The sequence below is a fragment of the Caretta caretta genome, chromosome 4, assembly GCF_965140235.1.
Source record: "Caretta caretta isolate rCarCar2 chromosome 4, rCarCar1.hap1, whole genome shotgun sequence".
NCBI lineage: Eukaryota > Metazoa > Chordata > Testudines > Cheloniidae > Caretta > Caretta caretta.
In genome coordinates this window covers 153,505,694-153,523,229 of record NC_134209.1, presented here as the reverse complement: position 1 = coordinate 153,523,229, position 17,536 = coordinate 153,505,694, and positions in this window count along the sequence as shown.

Sequence of the window (17,536 nt, the reverse complement as noted above, 5' to 3'; positions counted from 1 at the left end):
CCCCTTAAAGGAATCCCTCCATGCTCCTCCCCGGGGTGATCCTGCTGTTACCACCCCTTGAGCTTAAATGATATTACTGAGTAGTATTTATTTGTATGGCAGAGAACCCAATCAGTGCAGGGCCTCCGTGTGCCGAGAGTTGCACAAACACATAGAAAGAGACACTCCCTACCCCAAAGAGCTGAAAGACTAGGTTAAAACAGGATGCTGAAAGTGGATGTAACTAAAGTGGGACTACGAGGAGCGGGCCTGGGGATTACACATAGTTATACCAGCGATAGGCAGACTTTGTGAGGGGGTAGTTTAGTTGGTTGGCTTTTTAAAGATATACACTTAGAATCGTAGGACTGGAAGGGACCTTGAGAGATCATCCAACCCACTCCCCTGCACTCATGGCAGGACTAAGGATTATCTAGACCACTTGAAAGGTTCTGTAACCCCGGAAAAATGCTAAAGATTTTTTAAATTCATAATCAAGGGCAATAATGAGACAGTTGTCGAGAATGTGACTGCTTAAAGCTCAGACATGAGCATTAGGGGAGCTGTGTGTCTTCTTAATAAAAGATAAGCTCCTCTATGGAACACAGAATGGCAGATTGCTGCAAAGACTGCTTTAATCATAACCAAGTCAACGAAATGAGTGAAAGCAGAGCTGGACTGAACGTACCCCGCAACAGGACGAGCAGCTACCTCTGCCACAAAAGAAGAAACTAGAAACAAATGAAAAACGGTTACTAATCTTTCGTAACTTGTTCTTCAAGAGGAGTTGCCCGTGTCCCTTCCACTCTTAGAATCATAGAATCATAGAATATCAGGGTTGGAAGGGACCTCAGGAGGTCATCTAGTCCAACCCCCTGCTCAAAGCAGGACCAATCCCCAATTTTTGCCCCAGATCCCTAAATGGCCCCCTCAAGGATTGAACTCACAACCCTGGGTTTAGCAGGCCAATGCTCAAACCACTGAGCTATCCCTCCCCCCATTTTTTTATTTTTTATTTTTAAAATATTTAATCCCTTTTGAGTCATCACTACAAGCAGGTGAGATCTACCAGGAAAGTCCTCTGACAGATGGCCAAGCACTTTCTGCAGGAAGCATCATACCGCACACTGGCTGACATCTTCTTCTGTTAACAGGAGTCACCCAAAAACAGGTCTAGGAACCTGATGGCAACTCGCTATGGCTTAGTTTGAAGCCAGAGTTCTCACCAGTATCCATTCTTGCTTGGGGACAGTTCCTTTGTCAGCTGTCAAGGGGTTCATCTTGCTTGCCAAGCAGGGCCTCTCTCTCAGAAGTGCGAGGTCTTCCCTTCCAGTAGGCAAGGAATTGGAAGGAGATAATCACATCAAGAGACAGGACCCCCAGGCTGCCAATCAGCCAGGGGAGGTGATGAATGATGTAGTTGCCTTCGTCTTGCCCTCGGTCTGGGTTCTTCAGAAGCACACTTATTCCATACAGCGAGTTCCCCAGCATCACCAAAGCAAAAAGACAGTATGAGACACCTTTGGTAGATTTCCTCTTGAAATTAGTGTAGATCTGGGGCACTCGGGAGAATAGATATAACAAGGAGGCGATCGAGCCAACAGTGAAGCCACTGATTTCCTTCTTGGTGAAAGGCTCGCATCCAGCCACATCCACTGCGGCAGACAGAAGAGTCCTCCCTTTAAATGTGCGTCCATGCCCTGCGCACAGCCTCCAGACATCTTTTCCCTCAGCGGTACCTGTTGGGGTGACTTGAGAGACCTCTGCTGCCATGCACCGCTGGCATCAGTATAAAGGGCCCAACCAACGCCTCACCCCCTCAGTTCATTCTTTCCAGAAACTCCAGTGCAAAAGGGGGGGGGGGCGGGTTATGGAAGCGACATGTGCATCTTATCTCAAAGAACAATTACAAAAGGTTAGTAACCGTTTTTTCTTCTTCATAAGAACATAAGAACGGCCAGACTGGGTCAGGCCAAAGGTCCATCTAGCCCAGTACCCTGTCTTCCGACAGTATTAATACCAACCTCTCTCAATTCACTGGGTTTTGGAACCCATGTCCCTTGTCTAGCGAGGGCTACTTAGTTGATGGTGAGTCCCTCCATCATAAAACAGTTCCACTGTCCTTGATTCACATAACCAGAGTAACAACACTTTATTCTTCCTGCCCCAATAATAGAGACACTGGGGATCCCACAGCAGCCAAAGTGACCACTTGGGCTGCTGTGGGCTCATGCTAGGCACGGTGGGTGTGCCTATGCAAACAAAATCAGCCCCTGAAGTTCTTTTCCACAACTCACCAACAGATGTCAGGGTAGAGCTCATCCTGACTCCGCTTACAGTTGTTTAGCCATGGTAGCACTTTTGTGGTTCTCTTACTATGTTCTTTAATTTGGGGTATGCATTTAAGTTAAGCCTCTATTATGGTGTCTTTAGAAAGTTTCCACGCAGCTTGCAGGGATTGCACTTTTAGCACCGTACCTTTTAATTTCTGTTTAACTAACTTCCTCGTTTTTCAAAAAGAACAGGAGGACTTGTGGCACCTTAAGAGACTAACACATTTATTTGAGCATAAGCTTTTGTGGGCTATAGCTCACTGCATCGGATGCATCTGTAGCTGTAACTCACGAAAGCTTATGCTCAAATAAATGTGTTAGTCTCTTAAGGTGCCACAAGTCCTCCTGTTCTTTTTGCGGATACAAACTAACACGGCTGCTCCTCTGAAACTCCTCATTTTTGTGTAGTCCCCCTTTCTGAAATGAAAAGCTCCAGTGTGGGGCCGCTGTGGTGTTTTCCCCACCACAGGGATGTTAAATTTAATTATATTATGGTCACTATTACCAAGCGATCCAGCTCTATTCACCTCTTGGACCTTATCCTGTGCTCAATTTAGGACTAAATCAAGAATTGCCTCTCCTCTGGTGGGTTCCAGGACTAGCTGCTTCAAGAATCAGTCATTTAAGGTGTCTAGAAACTTTATCTCTGCATCCGGTTCTGCAGTGAGATGCACCCAGTCAATATGGGGATAGTTGAAATCCCCATTATTACTGAGTTTTTTATTTTAATAGCCTCTCTAATCTCCCTGAGCATGTGCATTCCACTCTTGGTGACTCCCAAGCAGTTAAATAGGTGAAGGGATCAGAGTTCATGCATACCATCTGCAGTACAGCTCAACCAAATTTGGCATCATCCCTTGAATATTGCGTGATGGAGTAACGGGAGGAGAAAGTGTGCATCGATGATCGGACTGCTGCTTTGCAAATGTCCAGGATAGGGATCTGCTCTAGGAATACCGCAGAGGATGCTTGCAATCTTGTGGAGTGTGCAGTCAGCTTGCCTGGAGGAGAGACACCCTGATAGATCATGACACGCACGGATACAAGTTACCCAAGATTAATTCTCTGTGCAGAGATTGGAAGACTTTCATTCTGTCCACTATGGCCACAAACAGTTGGGTGGATCACCAAAATGGTTTGGTCCTATATAGAATGCCAGTGTTCATCTAACATCCAAAGTGTGTACCCATTGCTTGTCCCTGTTGACGTGTGGTTTGGGGTAAAATACAACAAGTAAATTGATTGTTCGGTATGAAAGTTTGAAAGTACCTTAGAGAGAAACCTTTGATGAGGGCATAAGTACACCTTATCTTTGAAGAAGACTGTGTACAGTGATTCAGATGTGATGGCACACAGTTCGGAGACCCTTCTAGCAGAAATGATAGCAATTAAGAAAACCACCTTCCAAGAAGGGTGTAGTAAAGGAGCATGTTGCTATAGGCTCAAATGGTGGTCCTATAAATGTAGACAAAACTAAGTTCAAGTCCCAAAGGGAAACAGGCTCCCTTAGCTGAAGGTACAATCTTTCCAGGCCTTTCAGGGATCTAATTGTCACGTCATTAGAACAAACAGATCAGTTATCCATGTGTGACATTATTGACAAAATCTGGGACCGTATAGATCATTGTTGCAACCAAGGTCCTGTAGTGGCACCAAATCTTCTATAAGGGGGTCAAATAAGGTGTCTAAGACAAGGTTATGGTTGGCTGGTTATTATGAGACTGTCTATCTGTGGGTATAATTTTTGTAGTTAAAGTTATGAATATTGGCTCTATACTGCCTGTATTTCAAACTTGTGCTATGCTTCTGGGTGACACCCCAGACAAGTTGGTGTCAGCTCTGCCTAGCCTGCTTGAATCATAGAATATCAGGCTTGGAAGGGACCTCAGAAGGTCATCTAGTCCAACCCCCTGCTCAAAGCAGGACCAATCCCCAACTAAATCATCACAGCCAGGGTTTTGTCAAGCTGGGCCTTAAAAACTTCAAAGGAAGGAGATTCCATTAAGGACCATCAGCTATACAATTAACCCATTGAGAGAAGGCAAATATGCCTAGTGACTCAGCAAAGTGTGCAGGGACTTGCCCATGTGACTCCAAACTCCATTTTGCTGTTATTTTCCACAGTAAGAACAAAGAGGGGTTCTTACACCTGGAAAAGACTATAAAAGGCTGATGCCTCATCTCCATCTTGTCTTCAGTCCTGCTTCTTACCTCTGGAGGGACTTGGCTACACTGAAGCTTTGACCCAAGGACTGAAGGACCCATCCCAGCTGTGGATGTTCTCCAGAGACTTGGTTTGAACCTGCAGTTTATTCCATCACTGCTACAAGCCTGAACCAAGAACTTTGCCCTTACTGTATGTCATTGATTCCATTTAACCCATTCTAGCTCTTATCTCTATCTTTTTCCTTTTATGAATAAACCTTTAGATTTTAGATTCTAAAGGATTGGCAACAGAGTGATTTATCGGTAAGATCTGATTTGTATATTGACCTGGGTCTGGGGCTTGGTCCTTTGGGATCGAGAGAACCATTTTTCTTTTACTGGGGTATTTGGTTTTCATAACCATTTGTCCCCATAACGAGTGGCACTGGTGGGGATATTGGGAAACTGGGGTGTCTAAGGGAATTGCTTGTGTGACTTGTGGTTCGCCAGTGGGGTGAGACCAAAGTCCTCTCTGTCTGGCTGGTTTGGTTTGCCTTGGTGTGCACAGAAACCCCAGCCTTGGGCTGTAACTGCCCTGCTTTAAGTAATACGTCCTGAATTGGCACTCTCAGTTGGGTCCCGCCAGAACCAGCATCATTACACCATGTGAGGGTGGAAAGCTGGTATTGATTCCAGGTGAACCTTGACAGAGGAAAAAGAACAGGAGGACTTGTGGCACCTTAGAGGCTAACCAATTTATTTGAGCATAAGCTTTCGTGAGCTACAGCTCACTTCATCGGATGCAGACCTTGGGATACAGGCCAGCTCTCACGCTCCAATAGAAACAGGCTTTAGTTTCCCCCAGCTGGAAAAGCCTCACTTGCGTCTCCAATGACTGTCCCATCTCCCTTTCCTCTTTCCTCTCACTGAATGTGCTGCCCACATTCATTCTGCCCTGCTGTCTAATTCCATCCTAGAGCTGCTGCAGTCCACTTTCTGACCAAAGCCGCTAATGATCTTGTGAAACTCTGTACCTCGGGGGAGCGCCCTGTAACCCTCAAATTCCTCATTTATATATCATTGTGATCTTGCATATAAAGCAGGTCATGTGAGGGATCAGGGGAAAGGTTCTGATCTGCTGAAAGTCACTGTTCCATCTAAATATGTGTAGCCTCAATGCATATGAAGTTATGAGGATTGTGTTGTGTAGTTGTCACTAGAGCATTCTGTGGGTTTGGGAAGCGCCCAGATACCAGCTCTCCAGAAACAACCAACAGGGAGGTAACCAAAGCCCAGGTGGGTGCTGAACAGACATCACCAGCCATTGTCCAGCAGAGGAGTTACAATGCAATGACTTACTCACAGGAGAAATTAGAAGGTACACTGACTAGAGTGAAATCTCTGCCAGCTGCATGGACACTTTTCAAAGACACCATAACAGAGGCTCAACTTAAACGTATACCCCAAATTAAAAAACACATTAAAAGAACTAAAAAAGAGCCACCATGCCTTAACAACCATGTAAAAGAAGCAGTGAGAGATAAAAAGGCATCTTTTAAAAAGTGGAAGTCAAATCCTAGTGAGGTAAATAGAAAGGAGCATAAACACTGCCAAATTAAATGTAAAAATGTAATAAGAAAAGCCAAAAAGGAGTTTGAAGAACAGCTAGCCAAAAACTCAAAGGTAATAACAAAATGTTTTTTAAGTACATCAGAAGCAGGAAGCCTGCTAAACAACCAGGGGGGCCCCTGGACGATCGAGATACAATAGGAGCACTTAAAGACGATAAAGTCATCGCGGAGAAACTAAATAAATTCTTTGCTTCAGTCTTCATGACTGAGGATGTTAGGGAGATTCTCAAACCTGAGCCGTCTTTTGTAGGTGACAAATCTGAGGGATTGTCACAGATTGAAGTGTCGCTAGAGGAGGTTTTGGAATTAATTGAGAAACTTAACAGGAACAAGTCACCGGGCCCAGATGGCATTCACCCAAGAGTTCTGAAAAAACTCAAATGTGAAATTGCGGAACTATTAGCTATGGTTTGTAACCTGTCCTTTAAATCAGCTACTGTACCCAATGCCTGGAAGATAGCTAATATAACACCAATATTCAAGAAGGGCTCTAGAGGTGATCCCGGCAATTACAGACCTGTAAGTCTAACGTCAATACTGGGCAAATTAGTTGAGACAATAGTAAAGAATAAAATTGTCAGACACAAAGAACAACATAAATTGTTGCACAAAAGTCAACATGGTTTCTGTAAAGGGAAATCGTGTCTTACTGATCTATTAGAGTTCTTTGAGGGGGTCAACAAATATGTGGACAAGGGGGATCCAGTGGACATAGTGGGCTTATTTCAGAGTAGCAGCCATGTTAGTCTGTATTCGCAAAAAGAAAAGGAGTACTAGTGGCACCTTAGAGACTGACCAATTTATTTGAGCATAAGCTTTCGTGAGCTACAGCTCACTTCATCGGATTTCCAGAAAGTCTTTGACAAGGTCCCTCATCAAATGCTCTTACGTAAATTAAGTTCTCGTGGGATAAGAGGGAAGATCCTTTCATGGACTGAGAACTGGTTAAAAAACAGGGAACAAAGGGTAGGAATAAATGGTAAATTTGCAGAATGGAGAGGGGTAACTAGTGGTGGTCCCCAAGGGTCAGTCCTAGGACCAATCCTGTTCAACTTATTCATAAATGATCTGGAGAAAGGGGTAAACAGTGAGGTGGCAAAGTTTGCAGATGATACTAAACTGCTCAAGATAGTTAAGACCAAAGCAGACTGTGAAGAACTTCAAAAAGATCTCACAAAACTAAGCGATTGGGCAACAAAATGGCAAATGAAATGTAATGTGGGATAAATGTAAAGTAATGCACATTGGAAAAAATAACCCCAACTATACATACAATATGATGGGGGCTAATTTAGCTAGAACTAATCAGGAAAAAGATCTTGGAGTCATCATGGATAGTTCTCTGAAGACATCCATGCAGTGTGCAGCGGCAGTCAAAAAAGCAAACGGGATGTTAGGAATCATTAAAAAAGGGATAGAGAATAAGGCGGAGAATATCTTATTGCCCTTATATAAATCCATGGTACACCCACAGCTTGCATACTGTGTACAGATGTGGTCCCCTCATCTCAAAAAAGATATACTGGCATTAGAAAAGGTTCAGAGAAGGGCACTAAAATGATTTGGGGTTTGGAATGAGATTAAAGAGACTAGGACTTTTCAGCTTGGAAAAGAGGAGACTAAGGGGGGGCTGTGATAGAGGTCTATAAAATCATGAGTGGTGTGGAGAAAGTGAACAAGGAAAAGTTATTGACTTGTTCCCATAATAGAAGAACTAGGGGCCACCCAATGAAGTTAATGAGCAGCAGGTTTAAAACAAATAAAAGGAAGGTCTTCTTCCCTCACCGCATAGTCAACCTGTGGAACTCCTTGCCTGAGGAGGTTGTGAAGGCTAGGACTATAACAGGGTTTAAAAGAGAACTGGATAAATTCATGGAGGTTAAATCCATTAATGGCTATTAGCCAGGATGGGTAAGGAATGGTGTCCCCAGCCTTTGTTTGTCAGAGGGTGGAGATGGATGGCAGGAGAGAGATCACGAGATCATTACCTGTTAGGTTCACTCCCTCTGGGGCACCTGGCATTGGCCACTGTCGGTAGACAGGAGACTGGGCTGGATGGACCTTTGGTCTGACCCAGTATGGCCATTCTTATGTTCTTATGAGACACACCGGGGTATTGCTTCACCTTGTGACTCAGCAGTGCCCACCAGACATGCCTGGACTGTGTTCTGCAAGCACATGGACTCGGTATAAAACAGAACATGGGGGCCGCAAGCTTCATCTTTTCTCCTCCCCACCCCACCCCGCATGCTGCAAGCAACAAGGACACTCAGAAGACTGAAGACTCCAATAGAAACTGGCCCAGGTTTAAGAGACAAACCTGTATATGAAGGACTGTAAGATCCAGTGGGGTGAGAACATTGCTTGACCTAAATACTGCCTAGTGTGCTAAGGGTTAGGGTTTAGACTGCGTGCTTATATTTTATTTTCGTTAGTAACTAACTCTGACTTTTTGCCTATCACTTATAATCACTTAAAATCTATCTTTTGTCGTCAATAAATTTGTTTCACTGTTTATCTTTACCCGTGAGTTTGCCTGAAGTGTCTGGTGAATCTGCTCAGGTTGCAAAGGCTGGTGTATGTCCACTTTTCTTTGATGAAGTGGTGAACCAATTAATAAACTTGCACTGTTCAAGAAAGGGTCTTGAGTGCGAGTTGGCATATTCCTGAGGTACAGAGCTGGGAGCTGGGGGGATTCACCTGGGGCCGTTCTCGGTGTGATTCGCGAGTGGCTCCGGGAGCGTTCATGCAGCCTAGCTGGGTGTGGGGCTCCACGTGCTGTTGTGCTGAGCGATCACAGCGCCTGGAGGGGTTTGTTGCTTGTCACTGGCAAGGCATTATGAGAGACAGCCAGGCTGGAGAGTTAAGGGGGCAAAGCAGTCCCCCAGTCCCAGGCTGCACCCCAGGGATCCCATCGCGGATCTCTTCCTGTCCAAAACTCAGAACCAGTACTCCCATCCTCATACTCCTTGACCTATCAGCCATTTTCAACACCACTGACCGCACTCTTCTTCTTGATATTCTTGTTTCCTTTGGCTTTTGTGACTCTCTCCTCTCCTGGTTCTCCTCCAATCTCTCTAATTGCTCCATCAGCATGTCATTTTGAGGCCTCTCCTCATCCCCCATCTAACTTTCGGGGAGGAATGTCCAGCCAGCAGTTTACACTCAACGTGGTCAAAACATAACTCTGTGTTTTTCCCCCAAGCCCTCTCCCTTCCCTCCTTTCTTGATCACTGTGGAAAACACCAACATCCCCCTGTTACTGAGCCATAACCTGAGAGTCGTCTTCACCTTACACCTCTCCCTGGACCCTCACAATCAGGCTGTGTCTCAATCTTAGGATTCTTTCTGCATCACAGCACTAAGATATGGCTTTTCCTATCCAGTCACACAGCTAAAACTCACAGCCAAGGTCTTATCAACTCGTATCTTCATTACTGCAACATCCTCTTCTCCAGCCCTGACAAATGCAATCTTGCCCCACTCAGACCCCTTGAAAATTCTCTAGCAAAGGTAATTTTTTTGGCTTGTTCCTTTGACCCAGTCATCCCTCTCTTTGCATCCCTCCACCACAGGTGCTGGAAGTAGTTTCCATCACATACAGGGTTTACACTTTGGTTCAATGGCTCTCAAGACCCCTACTATACACACTGCCTTCCACTGGCTCCCCCTTCTCTGTCAAATCACACATTGACTACTTCTCTTCATTTCAAGGCTCTTCATGGTCTCTCTCTCCCTCATGTTCTTCTGTACCAGATATGGACTGGTCGCAGAGCTTGCTTATACACACCAGCTGTGTTCATCATAAGATCCTTTAACACCCTGACTGGTAAGGCTGAGGTTCATCTAAGTAAGGTATTTTACCCACAATGCCACCTGGTGTTGGAAAAATATAACACAGATTAGCATTCCTTTTAAATTCTGCATTCCTCCCATTCACGGTATTTACACTGTCACACTATCTTTGAAGTTCAGTACGTAACAGTCTGTTCAGTGTCTCTGAATCGTCCTGGTTTTCTAATTACACAACGCAAATGTGTAACAACTTCATCATCTGGTTGTCCATTAGTTGCAACGACTGGCCGTGGGTGGTTTGGAATCCTTGAGTCTTCTTCTTGTTCTGCATCTGCAGAGTTTGCTCTGTTGATTGTTCTTTCTGAGGAACAAACCGTAGATGTCAATAGTTTCTGCTGAACTCTCCACTGTCGGTCTCTATCACATATGAGCTGGGTGCTGAATTATGTTTCTTTCTGGCTGCTGGAGTTATCCATTCTTTTTCTCCATCCCATTTAACATGAACATAGTCACCAGGTTCTAGACCTGGCAGTTCTCTGAGTGATGTCTGTTGTAATTTCTTTTAGCCTTTTTATCCTATTTGGCTAATCTCTTCATGTCTGGCCACACTGGAAATAGATTCTTTTCCAAAGCTGGTTGTCCGAGTTGTCTTCCCATCAGGGGTTGTACTGGACTATATCCAGTAGCTGTTATTAGCACTGATCTGTAACTCAGAAGAGCAAGGAATGGGTCTTCCTGCTGTCGGATTTTCTAGACTGTCTGTACAGCTCTCTCAGCCTCATTACCGCTTGTAGGTAATGTGGGCTGCTAGGAATATGATCAAAATCATATTTCATTTTGGAATGACTTAAATTCTGCTGCAGTGAATTGAGATCCATTGTCCATCATGAGTTGTCCTGGAATACCAAAGTGTGCAAAAGTGCACTTCAGTTTCTCAATAACACTGCACCATGTTGTGTCTTTCAAGTACATTATTTCTATATTTCTAGAAATAGTCGCAAGAGCCAGATCATGATGTTCACTGAATTCACATAAATCTGCACCTGGGAGGGAGGGGGAGGAGTGGGGATGGGGCGCGCTCAGTGGAGGGAAGAGGTGGGGCAGGGGTAGAAAGAGGTGGGGTGGGGCCTCGGGGGAAGGGATGGAGAGAGGGCGGGGCCTGGGCCAGAGCAGGGGTGGGAGAGGCAGGGCAGGGGTGGGGGCTTGGAGGAAAGGGTGGAGTTGGGGCAGGCCTGGGGCAGAGGAGGGGTCGAGCACTCCCCAGGTAGAGAGGAAGTTGGTGCCTATGTGCAATTGCCTTTAGTTATGAGTCCAATTGACTTACTTAATTGTCCACACACTGCAAAGTAGTCTCTTGTCACTTCCTTAGTGTCCTTTAGATATGTGTTCCAGCCACCTCCAATGTAGCTTAGAACTTCCTGAAGCTGGGTGTCTGTTAAGGCTGCTTTTGGAGCTGCAGTAGTTTCTTTTCCGACACTGGTCTGTATGTGTCCATGTTACCTGCACAAAATTCTCCGTTTTACACACACACTAAGGCACCCAACTTTACCCTAAATTTGTTGCCTGCACACTCTAAGACACCCCTCCTCTACCTAGTTTCCTAGGGCTCAAGGCGTAACCTGGCTGATTTAGGCTCCCCCACCCTTTCCCAGTTCCTAAGGCTCTAGGTGAAAGGCACTGAACTTTACTCCTCTGTGGACTCAGAGCAAACACCCAGTCCCTGTTGCCTCAGGGCTTAATCTTTGCAGGTTTATGGGGTTTTTTTACCAGTGGAAGAGCCATACACAGTAATGTCCTACTTAACCTCTATTTATTAACAATCACCAAAACAGAAGGCACACGCTAAGCATACAATGCTCAACACTCCCAAGAAGGCAGATGAACTTTTCTTGATGGTCATTCAGGATCAGGTCATCTGGGGAACTCCAGTTTCTGCACGGTGTCATTGGCAGAGTGTTGAGATCTGGCAGCTCTGCTCTCAGGGCTGTGTCCTGGGGTTGGTTCCAAAGAACTTTCTTTTGGACCCCACTTTACACAGTGAAACTTGAGTCTTGCCTAGCTTGCTTAACCAATCATTATACTAAATTATTACTAAACAATTTTCCAACCAATCCTAACGTGTTGTAAAACAATCCTTTACCAATCATATCCCATCACTTTAATTGATTTACACCGAGCAAAATTAGTTATGCAACAGACAGAAACAATCTAAGAACCAGACAGAGACCATACAGACAAACAATAGAGAAATGGGGGCCATAAGGACAAAACAATAAAGAAATGAGGATTTCACAACCACAACTTTTGATAAGTGAGTTCTTGCCAGACAGAATTCTGTCAAACAAAGTTTTCTTTAACCATCTTAAGCTCTGTTTCTCTCTCTGGTGATGGTGGGAGCTGTTAGGACAGGAGCTTCCTTAACAGCCTGATATGACATCATTTTAATGTAATTTAGATGGAATGTGAGGATGTGACTTTCTGCTTCAAGGCTCATGGCTGCTGCTCTCCTAATATGGCATCAGCCTTACATCCACTGTATGCATGTAACCTTTATATCATCTTTGAGCTCCAAGGTAGATGAGTGGAATACTGGGCTCTGTGACAGAGTGTCTGCTACTCCCAGATTTTTCCCAGGAACATATTTAGCAATTGAGTTAAATCGCATTTCCCTTAGCAATAGATGTTGGCATCTCAGCAGTGCTTGGCCCACATCTTTTCCATTGAGAAAGGCTACAAGCAGTTTATGGTTGGTTATCAGTGTAAACGAATCCAGCCCACACAGATATCTGTACACTTTTTCACATGCCCAGACACTCGCCGGGCTCCTTTTCAATCCAGGCATATTGCTTTTCTACCTCTGAGTGTGTGATAGCAAAATACAGCTGGCTTCCACTCAGGCAAGTTGCTGGAACAATACACCACATAGGCCACAGCTGCTTGCATCCACACTGATCGTGGTGGGTTTGTCCACAATCGTTGTACTTGAGAACTGGAGCTGTTGAGATAATTTCTTTTACACTTTTTGAAGGCAGTTTCTTGATTTGGCCTCCATAGGCAAGATATGTTGGACTTTGACATTTCATTCCATGGTTTTGTCACTGTAGAAAGGTGTTGTAAGTATCAACCAAGGTAATTTACCAGCCCCAGTATGCATCTCAGTCCTGGTGTTGCCGGCACAGAGTGCCCGAGGCAAGCAACAGTTGGGTTCGTTGCCCGGTGTGCGTCGCGCCAATGACCACAATGGGGTGGAGAAGCAGCGAGTTTTATTTGAAGCTTCAGATATGGCGCAGGGAGACTGAGCTGACTCAAATCCTGCAGCCCTGAACACAGATTACAGTATACAATTTATACCTTTGCCTACTTCACTACACAAGCTTATACAACGAATTACCTGTTGCCCCGTACAATACCATTGCCAATCAGCTAAAGCAGCCAGTTATGGTTTTCCTCAGTAGCATTGCCCGAGCCTTGCCTTATTTGGTCCTATTTGTTACTAGTTTTTGCTAAACATATCTGCCTTATCTATACGTTTCCCAGGCCGAAGCTGGCCTTGGCTAGCGAGCCATGTGCAAACCTGTCTGTTTGTATGCTAGCTTCCTCATAGTTGTGCAGGGTCACAGAAAGTTCAAGGAATGGAGGGGCTTCAGTTTGCCTGGGCCTAGAGCAAGAGGGCTTCATCGACACTCGTGGTCTTCCACCCTCCCGAGTTACCTAGAGCAGTGCCCAGTGTCACCAACACTGGTATATTAGTTGGTGCATTCAGTTCTTAAATTACTTTTATTTTCTCAGGGCTAGGATTGATTCCATCCTTGTTATTGTCTGTCCCAAAAACCCAGTCTGGAGTAGGCGGAAAATGCATTTTTCCTCGTTTAGCTTCAATACAAGCTGACTGATTAGGTTTAAGACTTCGTTGCAGGCTTTGTTATGTTCTTCCATCAAAGAACCAGATATCAGAATATCATCCCAGATTTCAGAATATCATCCATGAAAACTACAACTCCAGTCGTGTTCCCTAACAGTTCTGCCACTCGTGTTGGAAAATGACAGGCGCCCCGGTCATCCCAAAGGGTAATCTTCAAACGCAAAATCTCCCAACGGGTGTGATAGCTGCCCTCAGTTTAGCACTTTCTTTGGCTAAAGAAATTTGCCAGAATCCAGCTGAGGCATCCGGCTTGGATAATACTATCACTCCTTTCACTTTGGGAATGAAGTCACCCAGACTTGAGAGGATAAATTTTTCTCTTACAACTGCTTCATTTAGTCTTAAGATCCACCACAGATACAGATTTTTCCATTTTTCTTTGTTCCTGGTACCATTGGAGCACACCATGAGGTTGGCTCAGAGATTTTCTTGATTCTGCCAATCTGCTCCGTTCTCTAACTCAGCACTTTATGAAGTAATGGGACAGGAATCCTGGGAGGCAAGGGCACCTGAACGGGAGAGGGCAGGCCAGAGGGCCATGCCCCTCCCCACACTGTTAAAAGTGGGAGGGTCATGTCTGCCCACTTTTTAACATGGGTGTAGTTTGGAGGCACGTTGCCCTTCCAAACTGCAAGCCTTAGGCAGACACAAAGCTTCCCCTTCCACTGGCACCAGCCTCTTCCCACTGGGGGGGATGAGATGGGCCTTAGCCCCCCCTCGCCAAGAGACCGCCCACCCCGCTCTGTGGCCCTGCGCCTGTCCCTGCTCCTCCTTTTCCCCCTGAAACCCCACCACATGGCTAGGCTGGAAGCCAGAGGCACGCAGTGGTAACAGCTGCCCAGGGAGTCCAGGCCACTGTAAGGAGCCCCAGACCCTCCACCTGCCCTGGGCAGCGCACCACAGAGGGTGTGGACACAGGCTGGCAGCTGCTCTTGGACACCTGGTCAGGGGTCAGGACTCGGGGGGAAGAGGAGGAGCAGGGGCGTGACCATGGAGAGGGGCAGGACCTTTTGGCCTCCCTACGTCTACTGGGGTTTCGGCACTCCTGCTGTGAGGTGTATGTACACTATATGGTTCAGCATTGTCTCTTAAGGGGATTTATATGGGATCTCCTTTCAACCGTCCAATATCTACTCCGGGGGAATTCTGCGCCACTGCACACATGCAGAATTTGTGACCCCCGCAGATTTATTTGCTTCTCTGCAGAAAAATGACTTGTGACGAGGAAGCAAAGGGAAGCCGCAAGATAGATCACTCACTCCTCCCCAGCACAGGTGCCCAGAGCAGCTGGTGGAGAAGTAAATCACTACAGGACTGGGGACACCCAAGCCAGGGGCTCCTACCCTGTGCCAGGCTCAGCTGCTAGTCCCAGCTGGGCTGGGAGAGGGGGAGGAAGGGATTTCTTCTTCCCCTGCAAGGAACATGGGGCTGGGTCAGACCCACCCCCAGAAACCTCCCCCAGCTGCAGGAAGCTCCATGCCCCCCTCCACCCGCTTCCTGCCCCCACCACTCCTCAGCTGCAGAGGGAGGGGTCACTGTATAGGAAGCTACTCCCCTGCCCAGCAAACCCCATGCATCCGGACGCCCCCCCCATACCCAGATCCCACCACCTAGCCTCACACCCCCCTACACCCAGAACTCCCCCAACTGAACCCCCCACACCTGAACCCCCATCCTTTGCTCAGCTCCCCACACTCGAACCCCACCCTAATGAGCCTCACCCCCCTGCACCTGGACCACCCCGATGAGCTCCACACACCAGAATCCCCATCCCACCAAGCCCCACTCCCTGAGGACCTGGATCTCCCCACTAAGCCCCCCACTCCCAGACCCCTGCTGAGACGCATCCCCCCACACCCAGACCTATCCTGCTGAGTCCCAACCCTCTTCACCTGGACCCCACTACAGAATACCATTCCTGCTGTCCCTGGAAATTCCCAATGAGCCCCTGTGCATCCAGATCCCCCCACAACTGGCCCCCCCACCAAGTCACCTGCACCCAGATTGCCCCACACAGAACCCTCTCACCCCACATCTGGATCCTCCCACACTAAGCCCCTCCACACTTGGATCCTGCTGGGCTGAGCCTGCTTGCCCCACACCTGGATGGGCGTCCAGGACTGGGCAGGCATATGAAACCCTGTCCCTCTCATTTGCTATCTTGGTGTGCCTCTTGGATATCCCTCCGCCAGTGCTATCCTCTCTGCCACTCCCCACAGATATCCCTCCGCCCACCGCTATCCCCTCAGCCACTCCCCACAGATACCCCTCCGCCCACCGCTATCCCCTCAGCCACTCCCCACAGATATCCCTCCGCCCACCGCTATCCCCTCAGCCACTCCCCCCGATATCCCTCCTCTGCCCACCGCTATCCCCTCAGCCACTCCCCCCGATATCCCTCCTCTGCCCACCGCTATCCCCTCAGCCACTCCCCCCGATATCCCTCCTCCGCCCACCGCTATCCCCTCAGCCACTCCCCACAGATATCCCTCCTCCGCCCACCGCTATCCCCCTCAGCCACTCCCCACAGATATCCCTCCTCCGCCCACCACTATCCCCTCAGCCACTCCCCACAGATATCCCTCCACCCACCGCTATCCCCCTCAGCCACTCCCCACAGATATCCCTCCACCCACCGCTATCCCCTCAGCCACTCCCCCCGATATCCCTCCTCTGCCCACCGCTATCCCCTCAGCCACTCCCCACAGATATCCCTCCTCCGCCCACCGCTATCCCCCTCAGCCACTCCCCATGGATATCCCTCCTCTGCCCAGCGCTATCCCCTCAGCCACTCCCCACAGATATCCCTCCTCTGCCCACCGCTATCCCCTCAGCCACTCCCCACAGATATCCCTCCGCCCACTGCTATCCCCTCTGCCACTCCCCACAGATATCCCTCCTCCGCCCAGCGCTATCCCCTCAGCCACTCCCCACAGATATCCCTCCTCCGCCCACCGCTATCCCCCTCAGCCACTCCCCCCGATATCCCTCCTCTGCCCAGCGCTATCCCCTCAGCCACTCCCCACAGATATCCCTCCTCTGCCCACCGCTATCCCCTCAGCCACTCCCCCGATATCCCTCCACCCACCGCTATCCCCTCAGCCACTCCCCACAGATATCCCTCCGCCCACCGCTATCCCCTCAGCCACTCCCCACAGATATCCCTCCTCCGCCCACCGCTATCCCCTCAGCCACTCCCCACAGATATCCCTCCTCTGCCCACCGCTATCCCCTCAGCCACTCCCCACAGATATCCCTCCGCCCACCGCTATCCCCCTCAGCCACTCCCCCCGATATCCCTCCTCTGTCCAGCGCTATCCCCTCAGCCACTCCCCACAGATATCCCTCCACCCACCGCTATCCCCTCAGCCACTCCCGACAGATATCCCACCGCTATCCCCTCAGCCACTCCCCACAGATATCCCTCCTCCGCCCACCGCTATCCCCTCAGCCACTCCCCACAGATATCCCTCCTCTGCCCACCGCTATCCCCTCAGCCACTCCCCACAGATATCCCTCCACCCACCACTATCCCCTCAGCCACTCCCCCCGATATCCCTCCTCTGCCCAGCGCTATCCCCTCAGCCACTCCCCACAGATATCCCTCCACCCACCGCTATCCCCTCAGCCACTCCCCACAGATATCCCTCCGCCCAGCGCTATCCCTCATGTCGCTCCCCACAGATACCCCTCCACCCACCGCTATCCCCTCAGCCACTCCCCCCGATATC